General features: G+C 36.5%; 1 protein-coding gene across 4 annotated transcripts in view; it reads right to left on the minus strand.

Moving 5' to 3' along the window:
* Positions 1-23,139, minus strand: part of STK3 (serine/threonine kinase 3) — a 362,105-nt gene that overhangs the window by 103,281 nt on the left and 235,685 nt on the right. The gene's annotated exons all lie outside the window — the stretch shown is intronic.

The following is a 23,139-nucleotide window of genomic DNA, read 5'->3' on the forward strand; positions in this document are numbered from 1 at the left end:
TACAAGTATCTATGTTTAAGTCCCTGCTATCAATTTTTGGCAGGGGGTACATACTTTGAAGGGCAGTATAATACCATATGGTACTTCTATTTTTAATTTCTTGAGGAGCTTCCAAATTGTTTTCCATAGTGGCTACACCATTTTACAGTCTCACCAACAGTGCACAGGGCTCAAAATTCTCCACATCCTTGCCAATACTTACTACTTTCTCTTTTTATGATGTAACAGCCATCCTAAAGGATATGTGGTATCTCACTGTGGTTTGATTTGCATTTCTCTAATGACTGGTGAGGTTGAACACCTTTTCATGTGCTTATTGGGCATTTGTGTATCTCCTTGGGAGAAATGTCTATGCAGCTCCTTGGTGTATTTTTGTTATAAGTTGCTTTTAGTTCTTGATTACAGGAGTTCATTATATATTCTGGATATTAGTCTCTCATCAGATACATGATTTATCAGTATTTCTACCCATTTTGTAGGTTGTCTTTTCACTCTCCTGATAGTTTCTTTGATGCAAAAGTTTTTAACTTTGATGAAGTACAATTTATCCATATTTTATATCATTACCTGTGCTTTTATAATATCTTAGCCAATTAGAATGCTTTTAAATGTAAATTCACAGAATCAAATCAGTAATATAAGTGAAAAAAATGCTCTTCAGAATATTCACCAAAAGATAAACAAGGATAGGGCCATAAAAATAAACTAACAAAATCTGTTTGAGAGACCAAATAATCTCCTATTTGAAAAACACTTGATCATACCCTGAAATTTATTTATATCTATTCTGCTTTAAGTAGAACAAGCAAGCAAAACCTAGTTCTGACAAAGATCAAAATGCAAATACAGAGAACAGGAATATCCATGTTGTTCTCAGCTGTTCGATAGCCTTCCTCCTCCTAAACCTACATGATAGATTCAGCACTGTATCTCAGGGTTTTTTGCTCTTCTTTCATGACCTCTTTTTTAGAAGACTCTGTCTTTCTTATGCCTTCAGCTATGTACAGACGCACCTTGTTTTATTGTGCTTTGCTTCACTGAGCTTCATAGATACTAAGTGTTTTTATAAATTGAAAGTTTGTGGCAACCTCTATGTCAAGCAGGTTTATCAGGGCCATTTTTCTAACAGCATCTGCTCACTTTGTGTCTCTGTGCCACATTTCAGTAATTCTCACAATATTTCAAACCTTTACATCATTGTTATATTTTTATGGTGAACTGTGATCAGTGATCTTTGATGTTACTATTGTAATCGTTTTGGGGAACCACAAACCCATGCCCATATAAAACAGTGAACTTCATTAATAAATGTTGTGTGTGTTCTGACTGCTCCACTGACCAGTCACTCCCCCATCTCCTCTCCTTGGGCCTTCCTAGTCCCAGAGATACGACGATATTGAAATTAGGCCAATTAGTAACCTTACAATGGCTCACGTGGTCAAGTGAAAGGAAGAGCAGCACATCTCTCTTTAAATCAAAAGCTAGAAATGATTAAGCTTAGCGAGGAAGGCACATTGAAGCCAAGACAGGCTGGAAGCTGGGCCTCCTGCACCAAACAGCCAAACTGAGAACATAAAGGAAAAGCTCTTGAAGGACATTAGAAGTTAATACTCCAGTGAAGTCAAGAAGGATAAGAAAGTGAAAAAGCCTTACTGCTGATATGAAGAAAGTTTTATTGGTCTGCATAGAAGATCAAACCAGCCACAACATTCCCTTAAACCAAAGCCTAACAGAGCAAAGCCCTAATTCTCTTCAGTTTCACAGAGGCTGAGAGAGGTGAGGAGCTACAGAGGAAAGTTTGAAGCCAGCAGGATGAAAGAAAGAAGCCATCTCCATAACATTTAAAGTGCAAAGTGAAACAGCAAATGTTGTGTAGAGGCTGCAGGAAGTTATCCAGATGATCTAGGTAACATCATTAAGGTGGCTAAACAACAGATTTTCAATGTAGACAAAATAGGTTTATACTGGAAGAAAAAAACACCTAGGACTTTCACAGCTAGAAGAGGAAAAGTCAATGGCTGGCTTCAAAGGACAGGCTGCCTCTCTTCTTAGGGGCTAATGTAGCTGATGATGTTAAGTTGAAGCCAATGTTCATTCACCATTCTGATAATCCTAGGGCCTTTAAAATTTATGTACAATCTACTCTGCCTGTGCTTTATAAATGGAACAACAAAGCTTGGATGATAGCACAACTGTTTATAACATTTACTGAATATTTTAAGTCCATTGTTTGTTGCGACCTACTGCTCAGAAAAAAAAGATGCCTTTGAAAATGTTACTGCCCATTGACAATGCACCTGGTCACCCAGGAGCCCTGATGGAGATGGATAAGAGATTAATGCTATTTTCATGCCTAATACAACTTCAATTCTGCAGGCCATAGATCAGAGAGTCATTTTGACTTTCAAATTTTATTTTGGAAGAAATACATTTTATAAGACTACAGCTGCCTTAGACAGTGATTCCTCTGATGGATCTGGCAAAGTAAATTGAAAACCTTTTGTAAAGGATTTACCCTTCTGGCTGCCAGTAAAACATTCATGATTCATGGGAATAGGTCAAAATATAAACACTAACAGGAGTTTGGAAGTTGACTCCAGCCCTCATGGATGACTTTGAGAGGTCCAAGACTTCAGCAGAGGAATTAACTGCAGATATGGTGGAAATAGTAAGAGAACTAGAATCAGAAGTGGAGCCTAAAGAAGTGACTAAATTGCTGCAATCTCATGATAAAACGTGAACAGTTAAGGAGTTGCTCCTTATGGATGAGCAAAAAAAGTGGTTTCTTGAGATGGAATCTACTTTTGGCAAATATGCTGTTCAGATTGTTAAAATGACAACCACAGGATTTAAATTACCACATGAACTTAGCTGATGAAGCAGCAGCAGAGTTTGAGAGGGTTTACTCCAGTTTGAAAGAAGTTCTACTTTGGGTAACATGCTATCAAACAGCATTATATGCTACAGAGAAATCTTTTGTGAAAGGAAGTCAACTAATGTAACAAACTTCATTGTTGTCATATTTTAAGAAATTGCCATGGCTGCCCCAGCCTTCAGCAACCTCTGATCAATCAGCAGCCATCAACATTAGGGGAAGACCCTCCATCAGCAAAAACATTAGGACTCACTGAAAGCTCAGATGACAGCATTTTTTAGCAAGAAAGTATTTTTAAATTAAGGTATCTGTGGTTTTTTTTAGACATAACGCTATTGCACACTTAATAGACTACAGTATCATGCAAACATAACTTTTATATGCCCTGGAAAATCCAAAAGTTCATCTGACTCCCTTTACTGTGATACTTCTGTATTACTGTTATTGTGGTATCTCTGAAGGATGCCTGTCTTGTGTTGAGGACTCCCAAATCCTGAAATCTTCCTTAGTTTACTTACTGTTTGAATGCTTAATGATGTTTAAAACTCGACAACCCCAAATCAAATTTATTTCATCCATCCTTTTAGCCCCTCCTGTCTGCTTCCATCCCCCACACACAACAACCACCACAAAGCATTAATCTTCATTAACAGTCTGAGAGTAAAATTTCAATGTTTTATTAAGTTTATTCTCTCTTTCATTCCCTACACACAATCAGTCAACAAGTTCTTCAAAAAATTCTCTCTCAGTTCCATCTCTTCCCTTCATTCCCACTGTGACTGAGTAAATTCCTCAGTGACCTCATACCGGGGTTACTGCAGGAAAAGCTTACTGAGTGAAAACTCTCTCCCACCCTGATCCTCTAGAATCGGATGAGTGTTAGTCCAAATCCTGGCTCCAATCACTTGCTAGACATAGAATTTTAGGCAAACTATTTAAACTCTCTGAACTTTAGCTTCTTTCATTGGTGTTATGATGATTAAATGAGAAAAGGAATGCAAAATGTCAGCATGCTACTAGGAACAAGGTAGTTTTAGGCTTTCTGCAAAGTACACACAGTAAGTACACCGATCTTTCTTGGATACTATCTGTATCACAATAGCCTTCTACTGAAGAATGCATAATGGCACCCAGTTCTTGCCTGCATTAAAAGCTACATGCTGCCTAGATTTTAATGTCTTCTATGTTTTTATTTTATCTGGCCAATCATATTTTCCATTGTTTCCATATCCTCACATATAGTCAGGCTGACCTTAACTTAGTCTCTAGCATCCACAAACCTGTATCATGCTATGTGTCATTAAGACTTCTTTCTGTTCACATGTCTTCTCTAGCCAGAATGCTTTTTCCTCTCTATTTTAACTAAATCCTCCCTGGTCCCTAATCTAATTCAGTCTTTATTGGTTATCCTCTTTTCCAAACTTCTGTAGAATTGATAATCTGCATTACACACTTCTGCATTTAAATTTATGATTTCATATTGTAAGTGTTTTGTAAAAGCTTTTATAAATGTAAAGACCTTATGGATAAGAATGCTTTAAGGCACTTCTGAATCTACTATAGTGTTTCTTTCAATATGCGATATACAGTAAGTATTCATTATATATTCACTTTTTCACAAGCTTCTAAAATCATGGACCTCTAATAATGCAACACCTCATTTTATATCTGAAAAGACTAAGGCCCATAGAAAGTAAGACACTTCCTCAAGGTCATACACCTTCTTAAAAGTAGAGCCAGAACTAATAAACTAGTTACTTTATTTCTTAGTTCATTATACCACTAAATACACATACTTTACTTACATTTAAATTTTAATATGCCTGAATGCTAAAGTTAGAGGTGCAGGCTTACAGTTTTTACAGCTTAGGTCACCTGCTCCTATTCCCAGATTCCCATCCAAATTATTCAGTCCATCCTATTCAAGGCTACTGTCCTCACTCACTTGGACTATTAAAACAGCCTCCTAGCTGTCTTCTTAGGTTTATTCTCTCTTTCACTGTTTTTTATTCTTTCACTGTTTCCACTCTTGCCCTCTTTAATCTCCCCCACAACAAGCAGATTGATCCTGTCAAAAGACAAGTCAATCACATCATGTTACTTTCCTGCCGAAAACCCTGCATTTGGCTTCCCACCACACTTAGAAAAAAAATCTGTAATCTTTATTGGCCAAATGTGATCTGTCCCAGTAATATCTGCCAATTCCATCTACTATCACATTCCTTCTCCCTCACCAAGTTCCAGCCAGGCTGGCCTACTTTGCTGTTTCTTGAGCATTCTAGACATGCTCCTCCTTGAGCCTTTAAACTGGCTGATCTCTCAGCCTGGAATGCTCTTGCATTAAGACAGCTTTATCCTTTACTTAACTCAGGTCTCTAGAAGATGTCACCTCCTCAGTGAGACTTTTTCTGACCACTAATCTAAAATCAAAGTTTCATCAATCTCTTATCCTTCTATATTCTTCACAGCCTGTATCTGGCCTTCTTTATCATTAGAACGTAAGTTTGATAAAGGCAGAAGACTTCTTTTTCACTGATGAATCCCCAATACTTAGAACACTGGCATATAGTACATATTTGATAAAAATTTATTTAATGAATGAATCAATTATATTTTCACTTATCAATTCATCCAACAAGCATTTATTGTAATGTATAGTATGTTAAGGAATGGATCAGGCATTGAAAATACAAATATGAGAAATGGTTTTGCTCTGTTTTGTTTTTTTTAAGGAGTTTAAGGTCTAAGAGAAACTGACTGACATGGTAATTATTTACTTACAAGGTGTTTTATTAAGTGCTATAAGAAAAGTATTGGCAGAGTACAATGGGAATACCATGAGAAGAGCTTCTAAGAAATGAAGGAAGCCTTAAGAGAGGAGGCTGCCCTTAAATTAGGTCTTAAAGGATGAGTAGACCACATGTTTAACATATGCACACATAAACGTGGGTAGATGCATTATATTACAACTTGTTTTTACAAAAGCCATGCACTTAGGCATCCTTTCTGAGCTCAGGCACCCTAAGACTGAATTAGGTGTCATACATTTGTATTGCCATAGTACCTTGTGCATATGCTGATCACACACTTATTATACACTACTGTAATTATGTATATACCTGTTCAAATCTCCTGTTGGACTCTATAATCTGTAAAAACAGTAACAATATCTTGTTAACAGCTATATTCCTGGTATCCAGTATAAAACCTTATTCTTGTTAGATAATTTATTAAATTAATGTTAATGCTCTCATTATGAGGTAGTGCCAAAGCACAGAACTAAAGCCAATGTTATGCAAGGTTCTAGTGCAGATCTTTGTTTAAATCAACTTATTTTAAAACAGTGAATGGCTATCAAAGAAACTTTGGCAGGAAAATTATGCTATAACTAGAATGATTCAGTTGATCATTTATCTGACAAAAACAGTTATCATCAATGAGTTACAAGCACTACGCTAAGGAATTTTTGTAAGCTACTGTCATTTAAACTTCCTATTAATTCTTTGAGACATTATCCCCATCATGCAAGTGATGAACATGGACTTTTAATGGGCTTAATAATTTATCCAAAGTCATAAAACAAATAATTGGAGGAGCAAGAATTATAGCCAGGTTGTTTTGATTCTAAAGCCCAAGATCTAACTTTAAATTGCACAAGGTTTTTAAGCTATCTACAGCATTTCTCCAGTCTAGGTTAGCTAGAGCATGTTTCATTTTGCTAAGAGATAAAGAAACTGACATACATGTAAACTAATTAACAGTTGGTCAAAACACTAACTTTAAAAAGTTGGAATTTACTCTTTCCAGTAAATCCCACTAAGGAGGAAGAAGAAAGGTTGACTTTCTAACAGTTCTTTTTAAAATCTTTTTAAATATCTTATTCTGTCATGGCTGCAACCAGTTTATTCCAAAATACTGAATCTATTTTTATATCTGTGAGTCATTTGTCTCTTTTCCTTGTAAGAGTCAGTGCTGTGACCATTAATCTTAACAAGAAACATAACTTCCAATTCGCATGAAATAATACTCTTAGTATTCCTATATTCTATATTAGAGTTTAATCTACAAAAGAAAAATAAGCTTGTGCCTCTGGATTCACACAACTGGCTTAGATAATCTATACAATTACAAAAATATTGAATCAAGTTTGGAATGCATCACTTTTACTACATATATTTTCATTTACATAATCACTTCTAAAGGATGTTAATCTGATTTACAAATCGACAGTAAAAATAAATTTAAAAATTGAGTGAGCACTCAATTCAATAATGAAAGGGTGGCCCCAATCAATGATTAATAAAGTACAGATGGAACGAGAACTAGTCTATATGAAATTAGAAAACTCAAACACCAATAATTTGATGATGGTGTTGAAAACTTTTCAGCAACATTTTTTGCTTTTTAAAAATCATTAACTCTGGAATAATTCTTGATATTTTAGATTATTATTAAAATTTATTTAATATATAACTTTTAGCATATTTATGATAAAGTTATTTATAATGTTTTCCAAGGTTATACATATTGTTATTCCTCACAAAAGAAAAGCAGAAAAAAAAACATGCTGATACTTTAAAGAAAAAGGTCTGCAGAACAGATGCTTCCCCACTGTAGAAAGCAGCTGATTCCAGTCAAGAATACAATAGCTTTCAATCAGTGGTCATCATGTGCCAGGAATGCAAAACAGAGTGCTGATGATAATCCAGGTTATGAATCATAAAATCCACATGGAATACAAATATTTGAAAACATTATTAGGAAATCCTACCCACTGCTAAGACAGATTTATGCTATAACAGCCTGAGAAGTAACAAGAGACTTTGCATTAAATATCTTTATATATGCAATATCTACTAACTTAAAAGATCTTCTAAATATTCGGCTACTCTTTGATTTTAAGGCTATTTACACAAACATTTTAGAAAGTGTTTGTCATTTGTAACATGAATAAGATAGACCATTCCTTAGTTAAATAAGTATCTTTCCAATTGGGAACATTCTAATTATTTTATTTATCTTCTTGAAATAATATTAATACATCTTTACTGCTAATGCAATTACATAAAATTAAAAAGCAGTGATCTTAATGGCTTTGATTCAACTATACAATTCTATTGAGTATGCATTCTGCCACACCATTAAAAAAGATATTTTTCAGGAAAAAAAAATGAATGTGTAAGATAAAATATATAAATGAACCAATTACACAAAAAGTTGCAATATTACAGTGTTCTAGATGTCTTTAAAAACCTCTTAGAGATGCTAATCAGGGATGGCACTGAAACAGCAAATAGTAAATGTAACAATTAACATACTACAAATGAGCTTTCAAGATATTAAGGAAAAAATCCCAAGGGCTCCAGACGGAGCTGGGAAAGAGAGTGAAAATAAGCTAACTCTGACTTCAGAGGCTGCCTTAGGAGGCTGTGATGATGGCAGTGGGGTGGTGGGGTATCAATTTTAGGGTCTCAAGAGGAACAGGGGTTCTCTCCAAAGTAGAACTAAAACCTCTGCATAAAGTTGGGAATCTTGAACATCAACCTCCTCAGTGAAAGGTAGACAGAAAATACATTTGCAAGCAAAGGGATGACATGCAAGCTTGTATGACGCACTATGGTCGTTAGGCAAAGATGGGGGTGTGTACTGGGGGTGCTTTCCTTTAGACTGAGCAGACTTGGGTTTGAGCCTTCTAACATTACCCACATGCTGAGAAATTAATTTAATAAAATCCCAGTATGGAATCCTGGGGCCTGACAGAAACAAGACTCCATCCCAGAGGGACTCATACTTAGCCTTCAACCCAGAATTCTCATCATTCTCAGAGATAAAGTCCAGCTAAACTTGAGCCTCATGATTCAAAAGATAAACAATGAATAAACAAGCTACATAAAATGTGTAGAAACAACAAACAAGAGAATTAAGATTCACTTGCTCCTTAGAATTAGCTTAGTCCCCTCAGGAAGCTGGATCTTTCCAAGATAAAAGTTTCTAAGATGAAAATTAGGAAAGTGTATATACTGACATTCAAGCTGGAAAAAAAAAGCACAATGGTAGAAATATTCTGGCCAGAAGGGAAAGAGTGAAGTGGATCTGACTGCATCATGGATGACTGACCACCTCTAGAGGGTTTTAACCACTGCTAGTAGCATACAGTGCTTTGCAGAGGAGTCACAGGAACGTCAGAAGCTAAAAGATGAACTGGAAAAGGAGAAGGACTGGAGAGAGAGAGTCTAGAATCAGTTAGTTTACACTAAAATCCAGTCTGAGGTAATTAGAGCCTGTACTAAAAAAAGGTCCTATAGAAACAGAAATGACAAGTTGAATACAAAAGGAATCATAAAAAAAGAATCAACATATTCTGGACAGTCAAATATAATGGATCAAAAATAACTAGTATTCTGAACCTAAAGGGATGAAACTGACTCTGAAGAGAAAATTGTAAAACATTCTAATCTGAATAGATGAAGACAGAAAACAAAATAGGTAATTCTAGCTATGTGTAACCAAAAAGTAACTTAATGGATTTTGCCACTTCAACTCATGATGAAGGCACTGAAATGACTAATTTGTGGTGAAACAGTCAAAAAATCAACAAGGCATGTGCAGTGCAACTTCAAGGAAATGAGCATACAAGTGGGGAAAATGGAATCTTTTACGTCTCTCCCTATGTATAACTAAATCAGGGCTTGGTGGGTTGGTGGTTATGCTAACAGGCTAACCTGTGTCAATAAATACATTTTAATCATTACTTGAGTTAGAAAACACAAAAAGGGGTACTATTGTACATTTGCTTATATGTCTCATCATGGAAGAGCTCTGTGTACCATTAAACTAAAAACACTCTACCATATAAAGGTAAACTACTGATGTGACCCAACAGAGCATTATTTTAAAATTACACTTCCAAATACGGTATAGGATACTACACCAGTGCCTCTGTTCTCAACACACCCTGCAGTCTTTATTGCTTCTGTGTTATAAGTGAAATGGCCCACAGTAGAATCATCTAGTTAACTCTGGTATCACTAGTAGCATATTCAATCCAAATGAGCTAAGAACTACTGAGAAAACATGAAAAATGTTCTCCTTCAAACAGATGCCTTTCAGTACTGCTTCTGACAGCCTGAAAAAAGTAATAAACTGGTAGTCACCAATTAACCATTACTAAAACTTACAGAACCTGACAATCTGTACAAAGAATGAGCTTTTTTCTCATTGCTATTAGAAGGTGGTCCTCCTATTTCACCACAAAAGCAGTATAAGATTTTATACAGTTGCGGTCTTTGATATACCTGACTTTAACAAAGAGAAACTTCTGCCTTCATGGATCCTAACTTTTTGCATGTTCACAGACATGTTTTAGAGTTACATCAAAGCTTTCAGCTCTCCAAAAGTCATAAAAGACTTGTTCATTAGTACAACAAACCTGACTGGTGAGGAGGCATGTGGGCAGCACTTCAGAGGCCCCATGATGCAAGGCTGTACAAGTCCTTGGCGTTATATTAAAAGTTTTCAAACAAAAGATTATCTTACACCCCTGTGCACAGTACTGATATACAATAGAGCAAATTAAAAAGTAAAAGCAACCTTAACCATGACTTTTCTTTTTTCTCTCACAGCCAAAACCATGTCAAAGGATTAGCAAAATAAAGATTATAAAATCAAATATTTTAAAATAAAAGTAATACCTTTAAAAACTGTTATTACAAGCAGTTTATAAAAAATCCACAAGAGGGCACCAAAGACAAAAGACCAGAACAATTTCATTAATTGGAGATTTACACATATAAAACATATTAATATAATAGGTTATACATGTATTAACATACTATCAATACCTTTCAAATACATAGTTTTAACTGTTATGTTTTAAAACATAAACCCAGCCATGTCATAACTTGTATTTTTAAATAACCAATATTTATATTAAGGGACAGGTAGTCTATATTCAGTAAATTCCCCAATGACTTGCATAAATAGCACAAGCTCAGTGAACAACTTCTGATTACACAAAATGATAGAAACATACAAGAAATATCAAATATTTGTATTACTTTATCATTGTGTTCTAAATTGTTTTTATATAAAAAGATTTATAGTAGTATATTTATGACTGTATCCAATGTTCATAAAACAAATATAACTAAGTGCTAATTTCTCCTTGAAAATAATTTTTTCTTTTTCCCATAGTGTCTTTACTCTTTTTGTTTCATTAATAGTGTTAAAGTTTAACAGCTAATACAAACTTTAATACATAACTAATGGAAGAAATATCACTTGTATAGTTAGAAATGATAATATTATAAAATGATTTTGAGGAATCAGCTTCCAAAACACAAAATTCAGAAAAACACTGCTTGAAGCACATAAAAATAACAATAAAAAATTTTAATGTGCAGTTTATATTATTGAAACTCCTGATACAAATGAAATTCTGGGGCTGAGTATCAGAGTAGCAGAAAACAAAAAATCCTCCTACCCCCAAATCAAATACTGTAACACTTGACTTAAACATTACTGAAAATACTTCATGTACTAGTATGTGTCTTATTTTTTAATTGAAAAATACATTCTATATTAAAGATAATCTAGTGGCATTATGCTAAATAATAAGGGAGTAAAGTCAGGTAAAACATATCATAAGGCATTTTTGTACATATATATAAAGTATAAATATTATATATATATGTTTTATATAGATAGATAGATATATTTGTTGTTAATTCAGTAAATTAAATATTAACATAATAAATACTTAATGTGTGCCAGGCAGTGTGCTAAGATATATAGTCTTGGTCCTTAAGAAATATACACTTTAGTGGAGAGAGTTAGAAAGCATATAGATAAATACAGTGAGACAAATATTCTCAGAGTTAAACACAAGATACCACAGGAGCACTTGATGAACTGAAGCCTGAGAGAATGTCATGAGAGGTTCCCCTTTTCAGAGGACTCAATGCCTAAGAAGATGTCTGAAAGATAAGGAATCAATCAGGCAAATGAAGGTGAAGTAAGTGGTCATCTAGGCAGAAACAGTTTCCTATGATTTTCTTTAACACTTTTTGAGCAATCCCATTTTTACTTATGGTTTCACTACCAATAGCCAAAAGCCTGCTAATTTCCTAAGTGCCTGAGTTCTCTCTTGCAGTTCAAACTTGTATATCCAATCCTGCTATACAAAATGACTTGGATGCCCCATATGCACCTCAAATTAAACAAGTGTAAAAGTGGTCTCACATTACCCAGAAAGTCATTGTAGAGAGAGTACTGCTGGAGAATGTTTCAGACACAGTAAAGAGGTGGAGAGAGAATGTGTTGAATTAAATAAATAAAGGCTCTAACTAGTCTACGAAGAACTTTGGTTGTGATTAATTTGTTACTGACTTTTTCCCTTATTTTTTTAATGGTCAAAATGTAACTCAGAAAAAAAGATAGTGGAGTAGGAAGACAAGGTGGAAACCTCCTCCCACAAACACACCAAGGAAGCAACTACAGACAACAAAACCTGAAAACAACTTGAAGACTGCAGTGCAGACCACCTACACCTGGGGAAGAAGAGACGACCACACAGAGAAGGGTAAAGTGGCAGAGCCGTGATCAGGTGGGACCCAAGCCCTTTCCAATCTCAGCCCACAGGCTGAAGGAAGAGGAACATAATGGGGAAGGGACAGGTATCCAGGAATGCTACACAACTTGCCCTGGAAATCTGCTCCAGGAATTGCATTGGGTTCTGGTGATTAGTGGGTCTGGACACCAGGGACAGCTGAAACACACTGGGAGGCTGAGACTCAAGCCACCTGTAGAGAACAGGCATGCTCTACTAGTACCACTGAGACTGAACACAGAGGCAACAATTTGAAACACTTGCCAGCAGTTGGAGGCATGCCAGAGGGGTGAGGCTTGGAAGGAGCTCTCTCCGCAGGAGAAAGGACAGGTGGATGATACCTCCCCAGTCCAACAGGTAGGGAACTCTTGGGAGCCCCAGTCACTTCATCCCCTTCACTGGCAGCTCAGTACCAAGGTGCTTCTGTGCATTGCTGGCATGCCAGCACACTCAGCAAAGCAGTGCCAGACACTGCTGCCAGAAGGGCAAAGGGAGACTCACCCAGCCTTCTCCACCCAGTCTCAGTCTAATTAGAGAGGCAGCTGTAGCAGCCAGCTCTGAGAGTTCCTCCCTCCCCACAGGAGGCCATATCCGGTCCTGTTTGTCTCACTGCAGCCAGGGGAATCCAGCAAGACTTGCGACAGCAATTGAGTCCTGCTATGGCACAACTGGCCATCTCTGAGAACCCATGCACCATCCCATCAGTGGAGCTTGCTGCCACTGCCACACACCTGCACACCCTGCCATGGTGCAACTCGCTATGTGAGCACTCTGCCCACCCTATTATCCCAGAAGCCCCAGCATCGCTGCATGGCAAGCAGAGGTCAGCCCCAACTACAACGAGCCCAGCAGAAGCCACTGCTCTGGTCACAGAGGGCCAGCTTAGGCAAACTTTATGCCTCAGAGTATTGAAATAAAGTACTGCCAGAAGACAAACAGAAAGGTGGGCATGCCCACTGCCAACCAACAGAAACTGGGGCTCTACCACAAAGGAGAACCAGGCACTGGAGAGGAAAGAGTCTTGAGCTCCTGGGCACCATAGGATAGCTTCTGCATAAAGCCATTATTCTCTAGACCAGGAAGCATAGCAGATCCATCTAATTCAATGGAACAAACAAATACACCCTGACAAAATGGGGAGGCAAAGGAATATGATCCAAACTAAACTACAGGAAAAGACAACAGAAAGTGGACTAAATGAAAAAGAGATCACCAGCCTTCTTAATAAAGATTTCAAAGTAACACTCATAAATATATTCACTGATCTACAGAAAAGTACTGAAGATCTTAGGGAGGACTTCAACAAAGAGAGAGAAGAACTGAAAAAGAGCCACTCAGAGCTGAAGGATGTAGTAACTGAAATGAAAAATACAATGGAGGGAATGAATAACAGATTGCTGCAAATAGAGGAGACAATCAAGGAGATGGAAATTAGAGAACAGAAACACACACACAAAAAAGAATCTCTGGAAATGAGAGACTGTGACAAGAGCTCTGCGAAAATTCCAAACAAAACAACATTTGCATAATAGGCATACCAGAAGAATAGAGAGAAAAGGGGAAAAGTCCCTTTGAGGAAATAATTGTTGAGAACTACCCAATCTGGGGAAGGAAATAGACACTCAGGGCATGGAAGTACAGAGAGCCCCTAACAAAAGAACCCCAGGAAAACAATATCAAAACTTAATAATTAAAATAGAAAAGATTACAGATGAGAAGAGAGAATTGAAAGCAGCCAGAAAGAGAAAAAAGATTACATATAAGGGAAACCTCACAGTCTTATCAGCAGACTTCTCAGAAGAAATTTTACAGGCCAGAAAGGAGTGGCATGAAATAGTTAATGTACTAGAACAGAAGGATCTTTCACCAAGAATGCACTACCTAGTAAGATTATCATTCAAATTTGAGGAACAGATTAAACAATTTCCAGATAAATGGAGGCTCAAGGAATTTATAACAACTAACCAGCACTACAGGATATGATAAAGGACTGTTGTAGATGGAAATGTTCCTAAGGCTAAATAGTTTTCATCAGTGAACGTAAACCCATTAAATATAGTAGACCAATTACTTACCAAGCAAGTATGAAATTAAAACAAAAACAAAAGTAGTAAAAATAACTATATGCAAAATCACTCAACGGGTACACAAGAAGAGCAGATTATGACATCTAATACATAAAACTTGGGAGGAGGAAGAAGAAAATAAATACTTTAAGACTGCATTTGAAATAGAGCAATCACCAATTTAATACAGACTGTTACATAGTCAAGAAACTATCCTTGAACCTTACGATAAGCACAAACCTAAAGCCTATATAATAGATACACAAAAAAATTAAAATAAGAAATCCAATCATGACACTACAGACAACCATAAAACAACAAGAGAGAAGACAGGAACAGAGAAGAACCATAAAAAAACATACAAAACAATTATTAAAATGGCAATAAGTACATACTTAATAAAAATTACCTTAAAAATAAATTGAATGTACCAATCTAAAGACAGGGTGGCAGAATGGATTAAGAAACAAGACCCATCTATTTGCTACCTACAAGAGACTCATTACACACCTAAAGACATACACAGACTAAAAGTGAATGGAAGGAAAAAGATATTCATACCAATAATAGGGAGAAAGAGAGAGGCTTAAAGATGGTGGCATGAGAGGTGTGACAGAAACCACCTCTAAACCCCACATAAACCACACATAATATGAAAATATAGCAAATACATTTAATCCTGAAAGAGGAACAGGAAAGAAGGCTATGGCAGATTGCCTACACCTGGGGAAGACAGCAGACCTCAAGAGAAAGGGTAAAGTACCAAAGCCATGATCAGGTGGGACCCAAGCCCTTCTCCCACCTCAGCTCACCGGCAGGAGGAAGAGAAATGGGGCAGGGAGTGGGTGGAGGCCTAGGACTGCTGAACACCCAGCCCTGGAGATCTGCTCTGGGAGCACAAACCTATGTTACATGATGCTCTGAAGGTTAGTGGGGTTGGAAAGCTAAGACAGGCAGAATACTTGGAGAGACAGATTCAAGCCCTTTGTGGAAAACACATATCCACAACCAGACACTCTGGAAAAAAAGAAAGCTGGGCAGTCTGAGAGACTTTCTAACAGTGAGAGGGCTGCTAAGGGCAAGGATTTCACAGAGCTTGCTGCTCAGGAGAAAGGAAAGAGGGACAAAATTGTCTGGGTACACTCTGCACAGCAGGTTGTGAACTTTCAGGAGCTTCAGGTACTCCATCACCTTGGCTGGCTATGCAACTAGGAGGCCCCCCACTGTGATACACAGTTGGCTGTGCCTTCCTCCTGGCCAGCTTGCAAACTGGTTGCCCCACCTTTGCACCAGGCCAACCACATGGTGGCCCCTCCAGCGGCTATAAGCGCAAAGCATAGAAGCTTCTCCTTGCATGTTTGACTCACTGGCCATGGCAGTGGAGGCAGGTACTGGAGTCAGGAAGCAGGAAAGAGCTCTTTCCTTCCAACAGGCATGAGCACTGCAACCCCAGCCATCATTACAGGGGCTGAGCAGCTTTAGAGAGTAGAACTTCTGGGCACTAGAGGGCACAACCTACAAAGATGAAATGTAAAAGGAACCTGGTTCAAAACAAAATCCCACAAACACCAGAAAAAGGACCAAGTGAAAGTAAACTCATCAATATTCCTGAAAGAGAGTTCAAAATAAAAATCATAATCATGCTCACGAAGCTACAGAAAAATATTCAAGAACTCAGAGAGGGATTCATGAATGGATACAAACTTCTAAGAATACAGTATCTGAAATGAAATATACAATGGAGGGATTTAAAAGCAGATTAAATGAAGTAGACAAGATGGTAAATGAAATAGAAATTGGAGAACAATACAAAGAACCTGATGCACAGAGAGAAAAATGGAATTCTAGGAATGAAAGAATATTGAGAGAACTGTGGGACTAATCCAAACTGAACTATATTTGCATTATAGGGGTACCAGAAGAAGAAAACAGAGAAAAAGGGAAAGTGTCTTTGAGGAGCTAATTGCTGAAAACTACCCCAATCTGGAGAAGGAGACAGTCTCTCAGGACTCCCTGAAAACCCATCAGGGATCATCAGACTTCTCAACAGAAAACTTACAAGACAGAAAGAACTAGCATGATATATTTAATGCAATGAAACAGAAGGGCCTGGAACCAAGAATACTCTACCCAGAAAGATTACATTCAAATTTGAAGAAGGGATTAAACAATTTCCAGATGAGCAAAAGCTAAGAGAATTTACCTCCCACAAATGGTCTCTACAGTGTATTTTGGAGGGACTGCTATACATGGAAGTGATTCTAAGGCTAAATAGCTATCACCAGAGGAAATAAAACCACAGTTAAAGAAAAGTAGACCAATTAATTACTAAGCAGATCCAAAATCATATCAACTACCCCCCAAGACAGTCAAGGGATGGGCAAAGAGTACAGATATGATACCTAATATATAAAGAATAAAGGAGGAAGAAAAAGGAGGAGAAAAAAAAAGAACCTTTAGATTGTATTTGTAATAGCACACTAAGTCAGTTAAGTTGGACTGTTAGATAGTGAGAAAGTTACCCTTTAACCTTTGGTAACCATGAATCTAAAGCCTGCAATGGCAATAAGTACATACCTATTGATAATGACCCTAAAGGTAAATGGTCTGAATGCGCCAATCAAAAGACACAGAATCAATGAATGAATAAAAAAACAAGACCTGTCTATATGCTGCCTACAAAAGCCTCACTTCAAACCCAAACACATACACAGACTAAAAGTGAAGGGATGGAAAAAAATATTTCATGCAATTAACAGGGAGAAAAAAAAGGGGTTGCAAAATGCATCAGACAAAATAGACTTCAAAACAAATAATGTAACAAGAGACAAAGAAGGGCATTACATAATGATAAAGGGGTCAGTCCAACAAGAAGATATAACCATTATAAACACCTATGCACCCAACATAGAAGCACCTACATAATGTGAAAAAAATACTGACAGAATTAAAGGGAAAAATAGAATTCAATGCATTCATTGAGGAGACTTCAACACACCACTCCCTCCAAAGGACCGATCAACCAGACAGAAAATAAGTAAAGAGACAGAGGCATTGAACAACACATTTGAACAGATGGACCTAACAGAAATCTACAGAACACTACACCCAAAAGAAACAGGATACACATTCTTCTCAAGTGCACATGGAACATTTCCAAGAATAGATCATATACTAGGCCACAAAAAGAAGCTCGGCAAATTCAAAAAGTTTAAAATTCTACCAACCAGCTTCCCAAACCACAAAAGTATGTAACTAGAAATAAATTATGCAAAGAAAATGAAAAATCCCACAAACACAAGGAGGCTTAACAACATGCTACTAAATAATCAATGGATCAATCACAAAATAAAAAGACATCAAGCAATATATGGAGACAAATGACAACAATAACTCAACACTGCAAAATCTCTGGGACACAGCAAAGGGTGTGGGAAGATGGAAGTACACAGCAATACGGGGTTACCTTAGGAAAGAAGGACAATTCCATATGAACAGTCTAAACTCACAACTAATGAAACTAGGAAAAGAAGAATGAGGCCCAAAGTCCATAGAAGGAGAGACAAAATAAAGATTAGAGCAAAAATAAATAAAATGGGGAAGAACAAAATCACAGAAAGAATCAATGAAAGCAGGAGCTGGTTCTCTGAGAATATAAACTAAATAGATAAATCCCTAGCCAGACTTATCAAGAAAAAAAAAAGAAGTCCATACACATAAACAGAATCAGAAATGAGAAAGGAAAATTTACTATGGACACAACAGAAATACAAAGAATTAATAGAGAATACTAGGAAAAATTATACGCTAACAAACTGGATAACATAGAAGATATGGACAACTTTCTAGAAAAACACAACCTTCCAAGGATGACCCAGGATGAAACAATATTAGAACAGAACAATTAGCAGCAACGAAATTGAATTGGCAATGAAAAAAACACTCTAAGAACAAAATCCCTGGACCAGATGGCTTCACTGTTGAATTTTATCCAACATTTAGTGAAGACCTAATATCCATTCTTGTTAAAGTTTTCCAAACAGTAGAAGAGGAGGAAATGCTTCCAAACTCATTCTATGAGGCCAGTATCACTCAAATACAAAAACCAGACAAAGACACCACAAAAAAAGAAAATTACAGGCCAATATCCCTGATGAACATAGAAGCAAAATACTCAACAAAAAATTAGCAAATTGAATTTAAAAATACATCAGAAAGATCATCCATCATGATCAAGTAGGATTTATTCCAGGAATGCAAGAATGGTACAATATTCAAAAATCCATCAACATCATACACCACATAAACAAAAAGAAGGACAAAAGCCATATGATCATCTCCATAGATGCTGAAAAGGTATTCAACAAAATTCAACATCAATTCATGACAAAAACTCTCAACAAAATGGGCAGAGAGGGCAAGTACCTCAACATAATAAAGGCCGTATATGACAAACCCACAGCCAACATCATAACTTAACAGCAAGAAGCTGGAAACTTTTCCTTTAAGGTTGGAAACAAGAAAAGGATGCCCACTCTCCTCACTTTTATTCAACATGATTCTGGAGGTCCTAACCACAGCAAACACACAACACAAAGAAATAAAAGGTGTCCAGATTGGTAAGGAAGAAGTCAAACTGTCACTGTTTGCAGATGGCATCATATTATACATAAAAACCCCTAAAGAATCCACCCCAAAACTATTACAACTAATAACTGAATTCAGCAAAGTTGCAGAATACAAAATCAATACACAGAAATCTGTTGCATTCCTGTATACTAACAATGAACAAGCAGAAATAGGAATTAGGAAAACAATTCCATTCACAATTATATCAAAAAGAAAATACCTAGGAATAAACCTAACCAAGGAAATGAAAGATCTATACCCTGGAAACTACAAGACACTCATGATAGAAATTAAAGAAGATACCAATAAATGGAAATATATCCCAAGTTTATGGACAGGAAGAATTAATAGTCAAAATAGCCATCCTGCCTAAAGCAATCTATAGATTCAATGCAATCCCTATCAAAATACCAATGGCATTCTTCAACAAACCTGAGCAAGTAGTTGTATAATTCATATGAAAGCACAAAAGACCCTGAATAGCCAAAGCAATCCTGAGAAGGAAGAATAAAGCTGAGGGATTACACTCCCCAACTTCAAGCTCTACTACAAAGCCACAGTAATCAAGACAATTTGTTACTGCACAAGAACAGACCCATAGATCAGTGGAACAGCACTGAGAGTCCAGATATAAACCCACACATATATGGCCAATTCATATATAATAAAGGATCTATGGATATACAATGGGGAAATGACAGCCTCTTCAACAGCTGGTGTTGGCAAAACTGGACAGCTACATGTAAGAGAATGAAACAAGATTACTGTCTAACTCCACACACAAAAGTAAACCCGAAATGGATCAAACACCTAAATGTAAATCATGAAGCCATATGACTCTTAGAAGAAAACATAGGCAAAAATCTCTTGAATATAAACATGAGCAAATTTTTCCTGAACACATCTCCTTGGGCAAGGGAAACAAAAGCAAAAATGAACAAATGGAACTACATCAAGCTAAAAAGCTTCTGTACAGCAAAGCAACACCATCAACAGAACAAAAAGGCATCTAACGGTATGGGAGAATATGTTTGTAAATGACATATCCAACAAGGGATTATCATCCAAAATATATTAAGAACTCACATGCCTCAATACCCAAAAAGCAATAACCTGATTAAAAAATGGACAGAGGATATGAACAGACACTTCTCCAAAGAAGAAATTCAGATGGCCAACAGACACATGAAAAGATGCTCCACAATGCTAATCATCAGAGAAATGCAAATTAAAATCACAATGAGATATTATCTCTCACCAGTTAGGATGGCCAACATCGAAAAGACTGGGAACAACAAATGCTGGTGAGCATGAGAAGAAAGGGAAACCTTCCTGCACTGCTGGTGGGAATGTAAATTAGTTCAACCATTGTAGAAAGCAATATGGAGGTTCCTCAAAAAACTAAAAATAGAAATACCATTTGATCCAGGAATTCTGCTTCTAAGAATTTACCCAAAAAAGCAAGATCTCAGACTGATAAAGACATATGCACCCCTATGTTTATCGCAGCACTATTTACAATAGCCAAGAAATGGAAGCAACCTAAGTGTCCATAGGTAGATGAATGGATAAAGAAGAGGTGGTATATATACACAATGGAATCCTATTCAGGCATGAGAAAAAAACAAACCCCACCATTTGCAATAACATGGATGTAGCTTGAGGGTATTATGTCAGTGAAATAGGCCAGGGTGAAAAAGATAAGTACCAAATGATTTCCCTCATTTGTGGAGTATAAAAATGAAGCAAAAGTGAAGGAAGAAAACAGCAGTGGACTCACAGACTCCAAGAAGGGACTAGCAGGTACCAACGGGGTGGGGTTGGGGAGGGTGATTGAGGAAGGAGGGAGAAGGTGATTGAGGGGTATTATAATTGGTACACATGGTGTGTGTGGGGTCACAGGGAAGGCAATGTAGCACAGAGAAGACAAATAGTGACTCTATGACATCTTCCTACACTGATGGACATTGACTCAGTGGGGTTGTGGGGGTATTTGATAATATGGGTGAATGTAGTAACCACAATGTTTTTCATGTGAAATCTTCATAAGCATATATATCAATGATACCTTAAAAAATAATAAGAAGAATAGGGAGAAAAAAGCAAGAGTAGTAGTACTTATATCAGATAAAATTGACTTCAAAACAAAGAATGGAACAAGAAACAAAAAAGGACTTTACATAACAGTAAAGGGATCACTCCAGCAAAAGGACATAACAATTATAAACATCTACTCATCCAACATAGAAGCACCTAAATAAGCAAAACAAATACTAAGAGAACTGAAGGGGAAAACAGACTGCAACTCATTCATATTAGAGGACATCAACTCAACACTTATATCACCAGAAAGATCAAACAGACAGAAAATAAATTAGGAAACAAATGCACTGAACCACACATTTGATCAGATGCACTTAACAGATACCTAGAGAAGATTCCACCAACTCAGTAGGATACACATTTTTTAATTGTACCTGGAACATTCTCCAGAACAGATCAAATACTAGGACCCAAAAAGAACACCAATAAATTTTAAAAGACTGAAATTGTATCATGCAACTTTAGACCAAATGTTATAAAACTAGAAACTATATAAACAAAACAAAAAACACTACAAACACATGGAGGCTGAATAACATGCTTTTAAATAATCAATGGATCAATGAATTAAAACAGAAATTAAGTGATACAGGGAGACAAATGAATACAAAAACACAACAGTGTGAATTTTGCAGGATGCTGCAAAAGCGGTTCTAAGAGGGAATTACAGGTAACAATACAAGCCTACCTCAAGAAAGAAGAACAATCCCAAAGAAACAGGCTAAACTCACAATTAATGAAACTAAAAGAAGAACAACAAAGAATCCCAAAGTTAGTAGAAGGAGGGACATAATAAAGATCAAAGCAGAAATAAATAAAACAGAGAAGAATATACCAATAGAAAAAAAATGAAGGAAAACAAGAGTTGATTCTTTGAGAAGATAAACAAGAGATAAACCCCTAGCCAGACTTATCAAGGAAAAGAGAGTAAGCAAACAAAATCAGAAATGAAAAAGGAATGTCACAATGGATACCAAAGAAATACAAAGAATTATTAGAAATGTCTATGAAAATTTATATGCCAATAAATTGGACAAACTAGAAGAAATGGACAAATTCCTAGAAAAGTACAACCTTCTTAGACTGACCCAGGATGATAGAGAAAATCCAAACACACCAATTACCAGCAATGACACTGTACTGGTAATCAAAAAAAATTCCCAAACAATAAAAGTCCCACACCAGATGGCTTCACAACTGAATTCTACCAAACATTTAAAGAGGTAATACCCATCCTTCTTAAACTATTAGAAAAAAGGTAGAGGAGGGGGGAATACTTCCATACTCATTCTATGAGGCCAGCATCACTCTAATACCAAAACCAAAGACACTACAAAAAAAGAAAATTATAGACCAATATCCATGAACATATATGCAAAAATCCTCAACAAGATACTAGCAAACTGAATTCAAAAATACATGAAAAGGATCATCCATCACAGCCAAGTGGAATTTATTCCAGAAATGCAAAGATGGTACAATATTTACAAATCAATAAATGTCATACACCTCATTAACAGTAAGTATAAAAAACACATGATTATCTCAATAGATGCTGAAAAAGTATTTGACAAAATTCAACATCCATTCATGATAAAAAACACTCAACAAGATGGATATAGAGGGTATGTACTTCAACATAATAAAAGCCATATACTACTAACCCATAGCTAATATCATACTAAATGGTGAAAAGCTGAAAGCTTTTCCTCTAAGATCAGGAACAAGACAAGGATGTCCACTCTCACCAGTCTTATTCATCATAGTACTGGAGGTCCTAGCCACAAATATCAGGCAAGACAAAGAGATAAAAGGCATCCAGACTGGTATGGAAGAAGTTAAATTATCACTATGCGCAG

Source organism: Manis javanica, chromosome 2, assembly GCF_040802235.1.
Source record: "Manis javanica isolate MJ-LG chromosome 2, MJ_LKY, whole genome shotgun sequence".
In the NCBI taxonomy this organism is placed as follows: domain Eukaryota; kingdom Metazoa; phylum Chordata; class Mammalia; order Pholidota; family Manidae; genus Manis; species Manis javanica.